The sequence below is a fragment of the Anser brachyrhynchus genome (genome assembly GCF_964034855.1).
Source record: "Anser brachyrhynchus genome assembly, chromosome: 1".
Classification (NCBI taxonomy): Eukaryota; Metazoa; Chordata; class Aves; order Anseriformes; family Anatidae; genus Anser; species Anser brachyrhynchus.
This window is the reverse complement of record NC_137694.1, coordinates 174,026,094-174,039,038: the sequence shown is the minus strand read 5'-3', so window position 1 is coordinate 174,039,038 and position 12,945 is coordinate 174,026,094. Positions and strand designations below refer to the sequence as shown.

The window sequence follows — 12,945 nt, the reverse complement described above, 5'->3', positions numbered from 1 at the left end:
TTACAGAAATTACTAGAGGGATGGCTGATATCTAAAATTTTCCTATAAATTTAGAGCCAGAGTCAGATGCGTATTTTGCAAGGCCCTCACATTGGACCAGACATATATATTCTAAAGTAGTATTAAAAGCAAAGCTTCAGTGTGCCATGGCTGTTATAATGCCAAGAGAAAATGGGGGTATCATTTATTAGGATTCATTGTTCTTTGCAAAGCTGGCAATAATTTCAGAAATTATTGGTCCTTTTTCACAATAAGCTGTGATGACTTAGGAACAAATCCTGAAACTGTAATACCTGTAAAAGAATTGCCAGGAGGCACTAAGCCAAAGGAGTAATAATATATCTTATCCATTAGCATTTATTATTTAATGATGTATTAGTTTTATGGTTACAATATGCGCTTGTAGGTGATATACACTAGTCTAAGAAGATAAAAAAGACAACAATCTAATGGTAAAATAAAAACAGGAAGCAGCGATTTTACAAGAGTCTTTGTTAATTATAAATGTGCACAGATAAAAACAAACAAAAACAAAACCCAAAAAACCATAATCTTCTATGAACATGGGAAAACTATAGAATTTACACTTGTAATTTCCAGGATTGTATGCTCATTTAATTAATAATCAAGTTATGTGTAAAAATGTGTAAAAAAACCTGCTAAAGTAAAACTTTAAATAAATAAATAAAGCAATTTCCATGTTATTTCATTTTACATCTGTTTATAATTGAGAATGACTGCACGCAAATGAGAGAAGACCAGAAGACTCTTGTAAACACTGCAATTGTTGCAGTATTTTGTGAAACTAAATGATTTTAACATAGTATTAATCATACATGGTGTTAGAGACATTATAAAGCAAACTTTAAAGAAACAAAAGTTTTTTATTATTCTGCTTTCCACACCTATGTTTCTTTTATTTTGGTGAGAAATCATTCACTGAGTGAAATAATGCATATTTATTTTAATGATATCTGAAAAAATATATATATATATATTAAAAAAAAAATTGTGGCGTATAATTACATAAAGATCTGTAAGGCCCTTGTTATTTTTGTATTTGACTTAACATGGAATCCAAATAAGTTGGCTCTCCTTATGTTCAAAGTGTGGTGAAATAAATGCCTAATAATGATTATGATGAATATCCCAATGCAAATATATATATACATATATATATATGTATTTTCCCATTAACATTATTGCCAATGGTTTTTAAATATTTAAAATCACAACAAAAATCAAGAGTAACCTATGTTTTAAATTTTGCAGTGGGAAACACTGCACAGAAATTGTTTAAAAGCAACCTGTTAGATGTATTTTTTTCTATGCATTTGTCTCTTTATAGACTTTTTTCCATCAGTCATCACCATAACAGCATAATACCTCACAGTCATTAATATACTTATTCCCATAATAGATGTTCCAATAATTTTTTTTTTGTCTTTCTTGTTGCTGTTGTTGTTATTGTTAGTAAGTCTAAATCACATGCAGGCTCTATTTAGCTTTTGAGGTTTGAGAACTTAATTCCCAGTTTAGATCTACAATTAGGTTATATCAAAAATCCATATCAGAATGAGAACCTCCTTGTTTTTGTGTCTTTTTCTTGTGACACACATAGCCAGCCTGTATAGAAATATATGACTTTAACTGTTAAAGAGGCTTAAAAGACTATAAGCAAAATTTGTAATGTCATTGTGAGGAGAATTTGTGTCTCTGAGCTCTTGACCAGAACAATATCAAAGCATGAGCTCAAATACCAATCTATTATTGATACACTATTCTGCGTATCTGTTAGTACTATTACTTACCACTGCTGTTTGGCACCTAGACAATCCCTTGTTTTGGGAACACTATATGCCAGCGAACTGTTTTAAGCTCTGACAGGATATTTGGTTGCAAGCAATTTATGGGGCAAGAGAGCTGAGCTGTGTAAATGCAAGTCATGCTGTGCTCCTAGGCCTCTGGGACTGCTTCTGATTTCTTGTACTCAGTAATGTAGGCACAATCCTCAAAGACTAGTCTACAGTATCTCATGCTTGTTGGTACTCATAGCATTGATGGATTGAGAACATAATGGGCTGTATCCAGAGATTCCTTACAATGTTTAACAAAGCAATAATTATATACCTAATCAGAAGGAAATTTATAATCCCAAATAAAATTCTTAGGACTAGGTTCACCTCACTCTTTTCATGAACCAACTTGTATGGCTTAAAGACAGAAATCAGGGTAGGAGAATCATGCAACTGATAAGAATACACATACAAATGTGTACAAGCACACTTAGTCTATGACAAGTGTATGGTAACACATTCAAACGATTTTTGCATCATGCTAATAAGCTTACAGTTAACACCAAATCTTGGTGGGGATGTGAACAGGGGTGCTGGGTGGGCAGAGGCGACATGCTGGTGCTCAGGTCACCTGTGAGTGTGTGTGTGCTGGTGGGCCTGGAGGGGTGTGTGTGCGTGCCTGCACCAGGGAGCTGCTGGCTGTGCCAGCCTGAGGGGAGGAGGGGACTGGGCTGTCTGTGCTGGTGTGGTGTATGAGCCCTGCGTGTGGGTGCTGCTGAAGGCAGCCCCTAGTCTGTGGCAGTCTCTGTGACTACTCATATCGGTGTTCTTCCTGCGTGTCTCTGGGATATGTGCTCAGCTTTACTACTGGTTGAACCTGCAAAGATTAAAGTGGCAGATGCATCCCCCAGCCTGGGTGGAGACCAAGCTTCCCTGGGTACGGAGCTAGGCCCCAGCAGTAGAGCAGGAGCAGTCCTAGGCTACAGCAGCTGGAGAAGGTCACTACTTTTAACTTTCCTTAACAATTTCACCTGGCAATAAATTATTTTTCCCCAAGTTGAATCTGTTTGCCAACAATGGTAAGTGACCCTGTCTTTATCTTGACCTATGAGCTTTTTTATCCTGTTTTCTGCCCTGCGCTATTGAAAAGGAGGAGTGAGAAAGTGGCTGGGTGCACATATGGCAGTATATGGTTGTGAAGGAAGAACGTTGTAGTTAAGAACAAAGAAGTAAAAAATAGGGCAGAAAGTGTCATGCATTCGAGCGCAGTAAACTGAAGTAAAAAATCTCAGTATTGAGTTCTTGTGTACTTTGTGTTGCGTATATGGCTAGGGTTACAGTCTGTTAGGAATAACTAATGTATGTAAAACTGCTGCTTTTTTTCCTTCCCTTTGCAGTCTAAAGGATATTATCATAACTCCAAATAAGAGACATTTTTCAAAAAAAATTAAAAATTAAATCCATGTCATGTCACACTGATTTTTCAGACATCATAAAACATTATGATGTTCTGTGTTGATTTTCATTTTTTAAAAACTGTTCATTCATTTTCTATAAAGAATCCAAAATAAAACACCATCCTTCTATACTCTAAAGATTTTTTTTTTTTTTTTACTGTGCACTGTCATCACACCGGAAACACACAGAAATATTACTTCTGTAGAGAAAGCATTAAACAGTTTTTCAGGACAGATAATAGTGGCATGTTTTTAATAGTTTAAAAACAATATTAAATGTGAATTTTAGAGGAAATGCCTTTGCAAGTATCTAAAACATTGAGTTCTACTCTTTGTATTTCTGCTATTGCAGGTATATTTTCCATGAGTTACATTATTACACTGATATACAAGGGAGCATGGATCTATCTAATCCTTCTTTAAAAGAACTTTTTTTTTTTTTTAATAAAAGAGACGTAAATACCTGTCCCACAATTAATAGGCTAGTGGAGAGATAAAGAAATTCACTAAGAAAGGCATTAAAAACAATGCCAGGGCAGTAAAGCTATATACATACTAAACATACCATTTATTTTAGATAATAGTTTCAAAAATGGTATCACAATAAAGGAAATTCTCATTACAGGGGAAAGTGAGGCAAATGATCTGGTCATTTGGCTATGATCAGAAGATATAGCAGAACAGAAAACGGAGTATAATTCTTATAAACTCCTTACTCTGAACTATCCACTAGACCAGGCTCTAAAGTGTTTCCATGAAGAGTGGACTTTACAGACTGTGAACAGACACAGAACTTTAAATGATGAAAAATGAAGGCAAGGCTCATAAGCTGTAAGAGCCCTCAAGACCCCTTGCAAGCAGAAATGTTAGATGTCTCATTTACATTCAGAAAGAACATGGTTTGTTGGTCGTTTTTGCAGAGGGAAGAGGGCTAAAGGAGAGCAAGAATAAAAACATAATCACAAAAGGTAAATATATTTCATAACAGTAGTTCTTGCATTCCGTATGAAGATGAAAACTCATGCCATCCATAACTCCAGAAATCAGGCTTTCATATCTGTCTGATTCTTGGCTTTTCATCTAAAAAAGAAGTCAGGGAAATATTTTCTTTGAATTCAAAACCTGAAGTTTTTAATTTCATATATGAAATTGTGATTCACTTCAATCTTTTCAGCAGGGGCTAAGAAGGCAGCATGGCAGAGCTGCTGGCATGCGATATTTCTGTTTTCAGGGCAGAGAAGATGCCTCTGAGCAACTGAGTTTCATATCATACTTATTTTATCAATGTTGAATAGGTTCTACAATCTGTGGCTTGGCAGAAAATGAGCATGGGGGAATACCTGGACATAGAGCAGATGAATGTTGCTATATTTTATTTAGAATGTTTTATTCTCACCAACTTAACCTCATGAATTTAATGAATAGGACAGGTGCACGCATAACTTAACATTTTGAAGAGTGTGATTTTTCTGCTTTCTTCTGGGACACAATTTTTATTTGATTTGGGCTTGCTTCATAATCATTAAGTTTGTTGCCAGCTGAGTATTTGGATGAAAGCAAATTTCTATACCTTTGCTAATGTTCTAGAGAATATGTAAAAATGGTACCGCAAATTATTGCCAATTTACAGAGGAAAGCAAAGAAGGAAAATATGTTTTAAAAACACTACTTTACTGCTGCATAAATCATGAAAACAATTATTAAAGCTACATCATTTTTTCCTTATTACTTGTAGAGCATATTGCAGAAAACAGCCAGTAAAATGTTTAAATGAAAATGAAAACAGCAGTAATACTACTGGTGCTCTATTTAAAAAATAAAATAAAATAATTATAATAAAAAAAAACCAAAACAAAAATCAAATCCTTGAATTTGCCCATAAACAAAAACAATTTTGCACACAGAATTGTTTTCACTGTTGTACAAAATTTGTTTAATTTTTTTTACTAGTGGTTGTGTATTTATGAAAAGGCAATATATCGTTCAAGAATAAACTGAAGCAAGCTTTGGCAATACATCAAGTTTGTGTGCTATTATTAATCTCCTGGATAAATGTTGCTCATTTTAAAATTAGGAATTATTTTTTTGCATTCTGTGCCACCTATAGAAAAGAGGTAGACTTTATACAAAATCCTCGCACAGATAAATGAATATGCATCTCTAACTTTATCATTGGGAAAGCTTCCTAGTGGCAGTCCTTCTCACTAAGGGAACATTTAGTTTTCTGTCTTAAAAGCATTATTACACTTCGTTCCTTCTAGTTCAGGGCACTTTTGCGTCATATCCTTCATGAAAGCTAAGGATGCAAAACAGTTACAAATATTTGTGAAGCCAATAGCAAGCATTTCTTTTCCTTGCAAGTGGCACATACTAATATATTCACCAATTATAGTTCATAACAAAGAGAAAATTACACTTCTGTATCTTGAGACCGTAGCTGTTTTATTATTGCTGCTGTTCATTTAGGATGGTCTAAAACAGTTTTTACTCTAATGAATTCCACAGGCCAAGTTTTCAACAACTTTAGGCCTGCTGGGCATATGGTGGCACTGCATTTCTTTATACAAATACTATCTTCAATTTTCTGTAGCTACCTGGGGCAGTATATGTGTGGAAATAACACTGAAAGTGGAATGTCTTCCAGACAAAAAACGTCATTTGAAAGTTGATGATTTTACAGTTTGTGAGCTCTGCATCTCTTCTCAAGTGCAAACTTTTCAGGAATATAATTGTCATTATGACAGTATTTGAGGACTTTTCGTGCACAGGATTTTCTAGTACTTACATATTTTAATTGTGCCTTCATTTTATCCAATTTACTTTTTTTTAGCATAAATGGAAAAAAAACAAAACACGTCAGCCACCTTGTTAGGAGAATATATTCATCTTCTTTATGTTGTTTTTATGAACAGCTTATTAAAAATGAATTATTTGAGCATTTCATTTTAAAGTGGAATTTGCCCTTTATTTTACTAAATATAATGATCAATTTGATTATGGTAAATTTCAGAAGTGCTGTTTTCCACTTCAAGAAAATTCTGCTATCATATCTTCATTTGAATATATATTGAGAGAGACTTGCTATTTTTATTGCCAAGTAGTTCAACAATTAAAATAAACTGATTCAAAAAGAAACTGCACAACCTTTTAAAATAGATTTTTGGAAAAAATGCCAGATTTTGTTAAGTGCATTGTTGACTGTAATGGCATAAATAATTTTAAAGGTCTTCTTACGTAGTTATATATTAGCCATCTACCTCTACAGACCAAAAATGAAGACATTGGGAAAGTTAAATACAACAACAAACTCAGCATTCTGTTAATGACAAAAACTTTGCATATTAACCTTCAACCTATTCACAGAATCACAGAACCAGAGAATGGCCGAGGTTGGAAGGGACCTCTGAAGATCATCTAGTCCAACCCTCCTGCCGAGCAGGATCACCTACAGCGCGTTGCACAGGATGGCATCCAGGTAAGTTTTGAATATCTCGAGAGAAGGAGACTCCACAACTCCACAACAAACTTGACTGAACCAGTATTTTAAGCTCTGGCATAACACTGCCAATTTATGACTGAGGCTCTGCTACTCAGTGGCTGCATTTACCTACTCCAGACAGATTTGTTTCTTAACCTTTGACTTCATATTCTACCCATTCTTCATTCTGAACAGCAGCTTGCAGTTTTGTTTTCAGAATATTTTCAGATGCCAGGGCAAAAATTATATGAGATGTTGTCTACAAATAAGTCAGTGCTAAACAATCGTGACTGGTATCAGGCTATTTCTTTATTCGTGTCAGTATGTAAGCCCTTACATAGCAGGTCGACTACAGATGGAGAGTACTTCCTGGTTCAAGAAATGGATTCAAGATTTAAGTTGAATTATCCATTCTGTGTAGACATTCAATGCAGATAATTCCTGGCTCTCTTTATAACTCTTTTTTTTTTTTTTTGCCAGAAAATACTGAAAATGATCATTTGCTGAAATCTTACAAAGCTCTTTCAAACATTGGCCAAATGAGTATTCCAGCAGAAACAGATTACTTAAGAAGCAAAATGCTAAGTCTTCTGGATATAAATGTTTTTATCACAGATGTTTGGGCTTAAGCATGAAGGTGGTTGTTAGGGAAAGGTTATTGCAGATAAATTTGGTATAGTTAATGATATAAATATTGTAAACATGTATTAGCAGCTTTAGTTTTACAGATTAGGCTCTGTCGGTATGTTACTCTGGAATGCAAATTATAACTTGAAAAAGTATAACGGTGTTGTGATCTTCTTTAGATTGAATTCCTAGCCTGAATTTCATATTTCCTACTTAGGTTACAAAACCCCCAGTGGAGAAAAAAAAAAAAAGAAAAAAGTACAACAAAACAAAACTGCTTTAATTTTCCCATCCAGCAATGGCTTTTATGCCTTAGGATAGGATAAAGGATGTGTAACTCGCTGTTAGATTGCTAGAAGATTAAAAGAAAGCGCTCTACTGAGAACCTGTATAATGATGACTCTAAGGACACTCAAGGAATTTGTTCCACATGTATGCATCAGGGTTTGTTAATTTTGCTGTCACCCACAGGGACTATTCTCTTTCAGTTACTATTTAAAAAAAAATCACAGACAAGTAGTCTGACTCTCATTTCTCATATTGTGGAGTACGTTAATAGCAAGTCTCCTGATGTTAATAGAATTACAGTACTGAGAAGAAGAAATCTGGTGCAGATTTGGGGTTTGGAATATAAAAATTGTATTTTTATTTGTTTTTGTTTGTTTTTCCCTTCAGGGAGTTCCATGCAACTCAGAAATTCCAATACTTTGTATGTGAAATCAAGCGTCAAAGGAGATACACAACATCATAGGAATAACAGTGTTGTAACTGAATAAAGTTTTCTGCTATATCATCCATGACACGATTTTTTTAGAAGATTCTCAAGACCATTTTTAAAACTAGAAATAGATTTAGGTGAGCTTTTTTGTTTAGATCTGTTTCCAGTGGGCTGCAATATTTATTTATTTATTTATTTATGCCTGAATGTAAGAGTATAAATTGAAAGAGAACTCTGAGGTTTAACAGACATGCTGGAGAGCCAAAGGGAATGAGTTCACTTTAACACCACTGTGTGAAGGGTAAAATGCGTAGCAAGGAAGAGATAGAGGTCATAGGGGATTTTGGAGAAAGTGATCCTTCAGAGAAATTTCTAGCTTTATGGGGAAAAAAAAATCTGTATATTTTATTTTATTGTTTTAGATCTATTTTCTCTCCTTTTGTTCAAATGCTGTTAAAAATTCAATTTCATTTAAGACATAATGAAAGGGTTGTCATTGGCTAATTCATATGTCTAAGTGGTTTTCCCAGAGTGGTTTCTGTGTGAGACTCTATGAAGAAAATTAACTCTAGACTTTCCTCAAGGTGCCACCATCTTGGCTACTGGGCTCAGCTGTGCCCTGCAGTGGGGCCATTGGAGCTGGCTGGAACAGCTGTACCTAACATGGGACAGCCCCAGCTTCTCCTCATCGAGGCTGTCCCAACAGCCCCCCCCACCAACTCCTTGCTGTGTAAACCTAATACAAGCAAGAAGTCAACATTTTTTCAAAAGGAAACTAAGCAAGAACAAAAAATTACAGAAGAATCAGAAAACAGTTTACTACCAATACCATAAGGAATATAAAAATAGAACCATTCATGTATATCAGTACCAGCAGACAGTGAGCTGGATCAAAAACTGTCAGAATAGCTGGGCCCAGAGCACTGTGGTCAGTGGTTCAAAGTCTAGCTGTAGGCCAGTAACAAGCAGAGTATCCTGGGGTCAGTACTGGGGCCAGTCTTATTTAACGCCTTCATGGGTGATCTGGATGATGGGAAGGGTGCACCCCCAGTATATTCATGGGTAGCATGAAACTGGGGGAAGTGGCTTACTCACCAGACAGTCATGCTGCCATTCAGCGGGACCTAGACAGGCTGGATAGGTGGGCTGATAGGAACCTCATGAAGTTCAAAAAGAGGAACAGGGGAAGTACAAAGTCCTGCTCTTGGGAAGGAATAACCAGTACATGCTGGGAGCTGCCCAGCTGGAAAGCAGCTCTGCAGAAAAGGACCTAGGAGTCCTGGTAGACACTAAGTTGTAAACTTGCCACCAAGAAGGCTAATGGTATTCTTGGCTGCATTAAACAGGGTATTGACAGCAGGTTGAAAGAGGTGATCCTTTTCCTCTACTCAGCATTGGTGAGCTCTGCAGAGAGGGACCTGGGAGTCCTGGTGAACAGCGGGCTGACCAGGAGTCAGAATTGAGCCCTTGTGGCCGAGAAGGCTAACGGTATCCTGGGGTGTATTTGGAAGAGTGTTGCCAGCAGGTGGAGGGAAGTGATCCTCCCCCTCTACTCAGCATTGGTGAGGCTGCACCTGGAGTACTGTGTCCAGTTCTGGGCTCAGAGTACAACACGGACGTACTGGAAGAAGTCCAATGGAGGGCCACCGAGATGATGAAGGGGCTGGAACACCTCTCTTATGAGGAGAGGCTGAGAAAGTTGGGACTCTTCAGTCTGGAGAAGAGAAGGTTCAGGGAGAATCTTATCAATATATAATACTATATATAACTATATATATTTTAATAGAAATATCTGAAGGGAAGATGCAATTATAGTTTTCTCAGAATCATATTGATTCCAAATCCACCTGGAAATTCTCTTGACAGGCTTTTGATCCCACAAAGGAAGTTAATGAACCTTTTTGAATGTCCCTTTTCTAGATTTCATTGGTGTTAACTATGATTATTTCTTTGTCTGGACAAAAAACTTAGTGTTACAAAGGGCAGTTCTTTGACACTCTTTCCTTAAAGTGTGGATGAAAAAGAAAAAATGGAAAAAAGTACTTCCAAAGTGATGATGATGTGCACACACACACCCCCAAAATAAATAAATAAATAATAGGTATCTTAATTTCAGGACATCTCTATTATAATAGTGATATTTTTTATTGCAGGAGGTTATGTTTGAAAGGTTGGAAGGTAAAAAACAAACAAACAAGAAGAACAACAAAAACACAAAATGCTGATGTTGGTTGATGTTGTCATCCTTGCTTCTGGAGATGCCCTTCTCATTTCTGCTACCCATCTCATGGCACAATTTCCTGAGCATGCGGCAGAGCACAAAGAACAAGACAAGCTCTCTGGACAAGGCACAGAACTGCCAGTGCTGCAACACAGATAAGAGCAGGGCTCCTGCATGCTCCCAGCTGTGCTCTTGGTCCCTCTGCTCCATTTCCAACAGGAGCTGCATCATGCTCTCTTGCAGCTCCTCTGCATGCTGCCGCATGCGCTCGTGCATGGCTGTATCTAATTCGTTGCTGACGTTCTGTGGGCTACGGATTAAACCCAGCAATGTGAAGGTGAATAAAAGTGCCAAAACCATGGTCTGAAAGAGTTGAGAGAGAAGGGGGTCAGTGGGGCTGTGTGGGAGCTGGCAGGCAGCTGAGAGAGCTTGGGCACAAGCCCAAGCAGGCCCCTGGGGTTGGGTAGAGGAGAGGGGGTGAGGGAGGTGGAAGTCAGCAGGGACTGCAGTCAGAGCTGGCTGCGACAGCCACGAGCCCTGCTGGGCTCTTGCTGCAGGCTTAGCAACTCGTTGGGGGGCCGGTGTTTGCATCCCAGCCGTGTTCCTGCCCAGCCTTCCCCCTGCTGCTGCAGTCACCAATGGCTCAGGCCAGACTGCAACAGCACTGCCTGCTGCTGGCCCTAGAAACAGCCCCCACATTGTGAATCGTCCTCTGTGGTGTCACCTGCACCCAGTCCCACTACAGGCCCCCTGGCCCTGCCCTCAGTCCTCACACAGGCCCTGGCGTTGCCCGAGTGCAGAGGCATGTGGCCAGATGGAGCTCCTCAGGCTCCCTTTGCATAGCCTTTGGGAGCCCCCAGGGCCGTCTGCAGAAAGAAATTTGGGTGATGTAGCCCATGGACTCTGTGCTACTCGTGTGCTACCCGGTGAGATGGGTCAGTTCCCTGGTGCTGGCCTTGGTGTCTGTTGGCGTGAGTATGCTCTCAGTGCCTCCGTGGCAGTGGAGGCTGAGTGCTGGTGGCCATGCTGGTGGTAGAATGAGGTCTCTCCCTGGCCAGATCTGTGTGCCTGCTGTGCTGGTATGAGAAGTTTAACAAGAGCAAGTGCCAGGTCCTGCACGTGGGACGGAGCAACCCTGGCTATACGTACAGAGTGGGCGATGAGATGCTGGAGAGCAGCCATGCAGAGTGGGATCTGGGGGTTGTGGTTGATAACAAACTGAATAATAGCCAGCAGTGTGCCCTGGCAGCCAGGAGGGCCAACCGTACCCTGGGTTGCATCAAGCACAGCATTGCTAGTCGGTCAAGGGAAGCGATTGTCCCGCTCTGCTCTGTGCTGGTGCGGCCTCACCTCGAGTACTGTGTGCAGTTCTGGGCACCACAGTACAAAAAAGGTGTGAAACTGCTGGAGGGTGTCCAGAAGAGGGCTACGAAGATGGTGAAGGGCCTAGAGGGGAAGACATATGAGGAGCGGCCGAAGTCACTTGGTCTGTTCAGCCTGGAAAAGAGGAGGCTGAGGGGAGTCCTCATCATGGTCTACAGCTTCCTCACAAGGGGGAGCAGAGGGTCAGACGCCAATTTCTTCTCTTTAGTGACCAGTGATAGGACCTGAGAGAGTGGAGTCAAGCTGTGACAGTGGAGGGTCAGGCTGGATGTTAGGAAAAGGTTCTTTACTGAGAGTGGTCTTGCACTGGAACAGGCTCCCGAGGGATGTTGTCATGGCACGAAGCCTGTCGGAGTTCTTAAGCGTTTGGACTGTGCTCTCAGTCACATGGTCTGAATTTTTGGGTGGTCCTTTGTGGAGCCAGGAGATGGACTCTATGATCCTTGTGGTTCCCTTCGAGCTTGGGATATTCTATGGTTCTATGGTTCCATGATAGCAGGAGGAAATAACTTTTTGTATTTGTGTCTTATTTCTGTATGGCATTTCAGGACTGAGATGTTGCGGTCAGAAAACAAGTTTATTCTTCACTGCCGTTCTATTGATAGTCCTCTGTGAGTTTTTTTCATTTGCTACTGTAAAGTCCTGCTGATAAATCAATGAAGTTCTGCTTCTGCAGGCCAATATACACTGAAATGTTGTAATTAGTTTTTAGATCATGCTATAGAAATGCTCATGCTTTATTTTAATATTAAGACAACTATGTTTCACATATTATTCTTGCTAGGTATTTATTTGTATTTATTTATTTATTAAAAAATTCCATTAATGGTGCTTCTACAGACCCCCCCCCCCCAATCTGTTAAAATTGTTAAATTGCTTTTTGAACAGAAAGATTTTTTTCATGGATTTTTTTTCTCTTTTCCAAAATTAGTTGTCTGCATATATGCATTCAAATTTTATTTTATTTATTTATTTATTTTTTTAGGACATGGTGGATAGATGTCGGTGTTGGCCAGCCTGGAATGGGCACCAGCATCCGGGTACTTGAGATATTTGAGTGTACTAGCACCTTGTCATCTGGTCCTTCTGCCTGTGGGTACACATATAGTCAGACAAACAAGTCTCATTAATTACGCTGTGTTTTAGGCTGTGGAGATCAAGAGCAAGGGTGCCCAGTGGGTACCCCTGGACAGCACCTATCACATTATCCCTTTCTCATTTCTTGACCCTCCTTTTTGTCCTCTTATCTCCTGTTTTCCTCTGTC

General features: G+C 38.9%; 1 long non-coding RNA gene across 1 annotated transcript; it reads left to right on the top strand.

The window, feature by feature from the left end:
* Positions 1 to 2,241: 2,241 nt before the first annotated feature.
* Positions 2,242 to 8,170, top strand: LOC308186901. The gene is made up of 3 exons (XR_013944374.1): positions 2,242 to 2,875; positions 6,617 to 6,728; positions 8,034 to 8,170. It is a non-coding gene; the product is annotated as an uncharacterized lncRNA (long non-coding RNA).
* Positions 8,171 to 12,945: the final 4,775 nt, after the last annotated feature.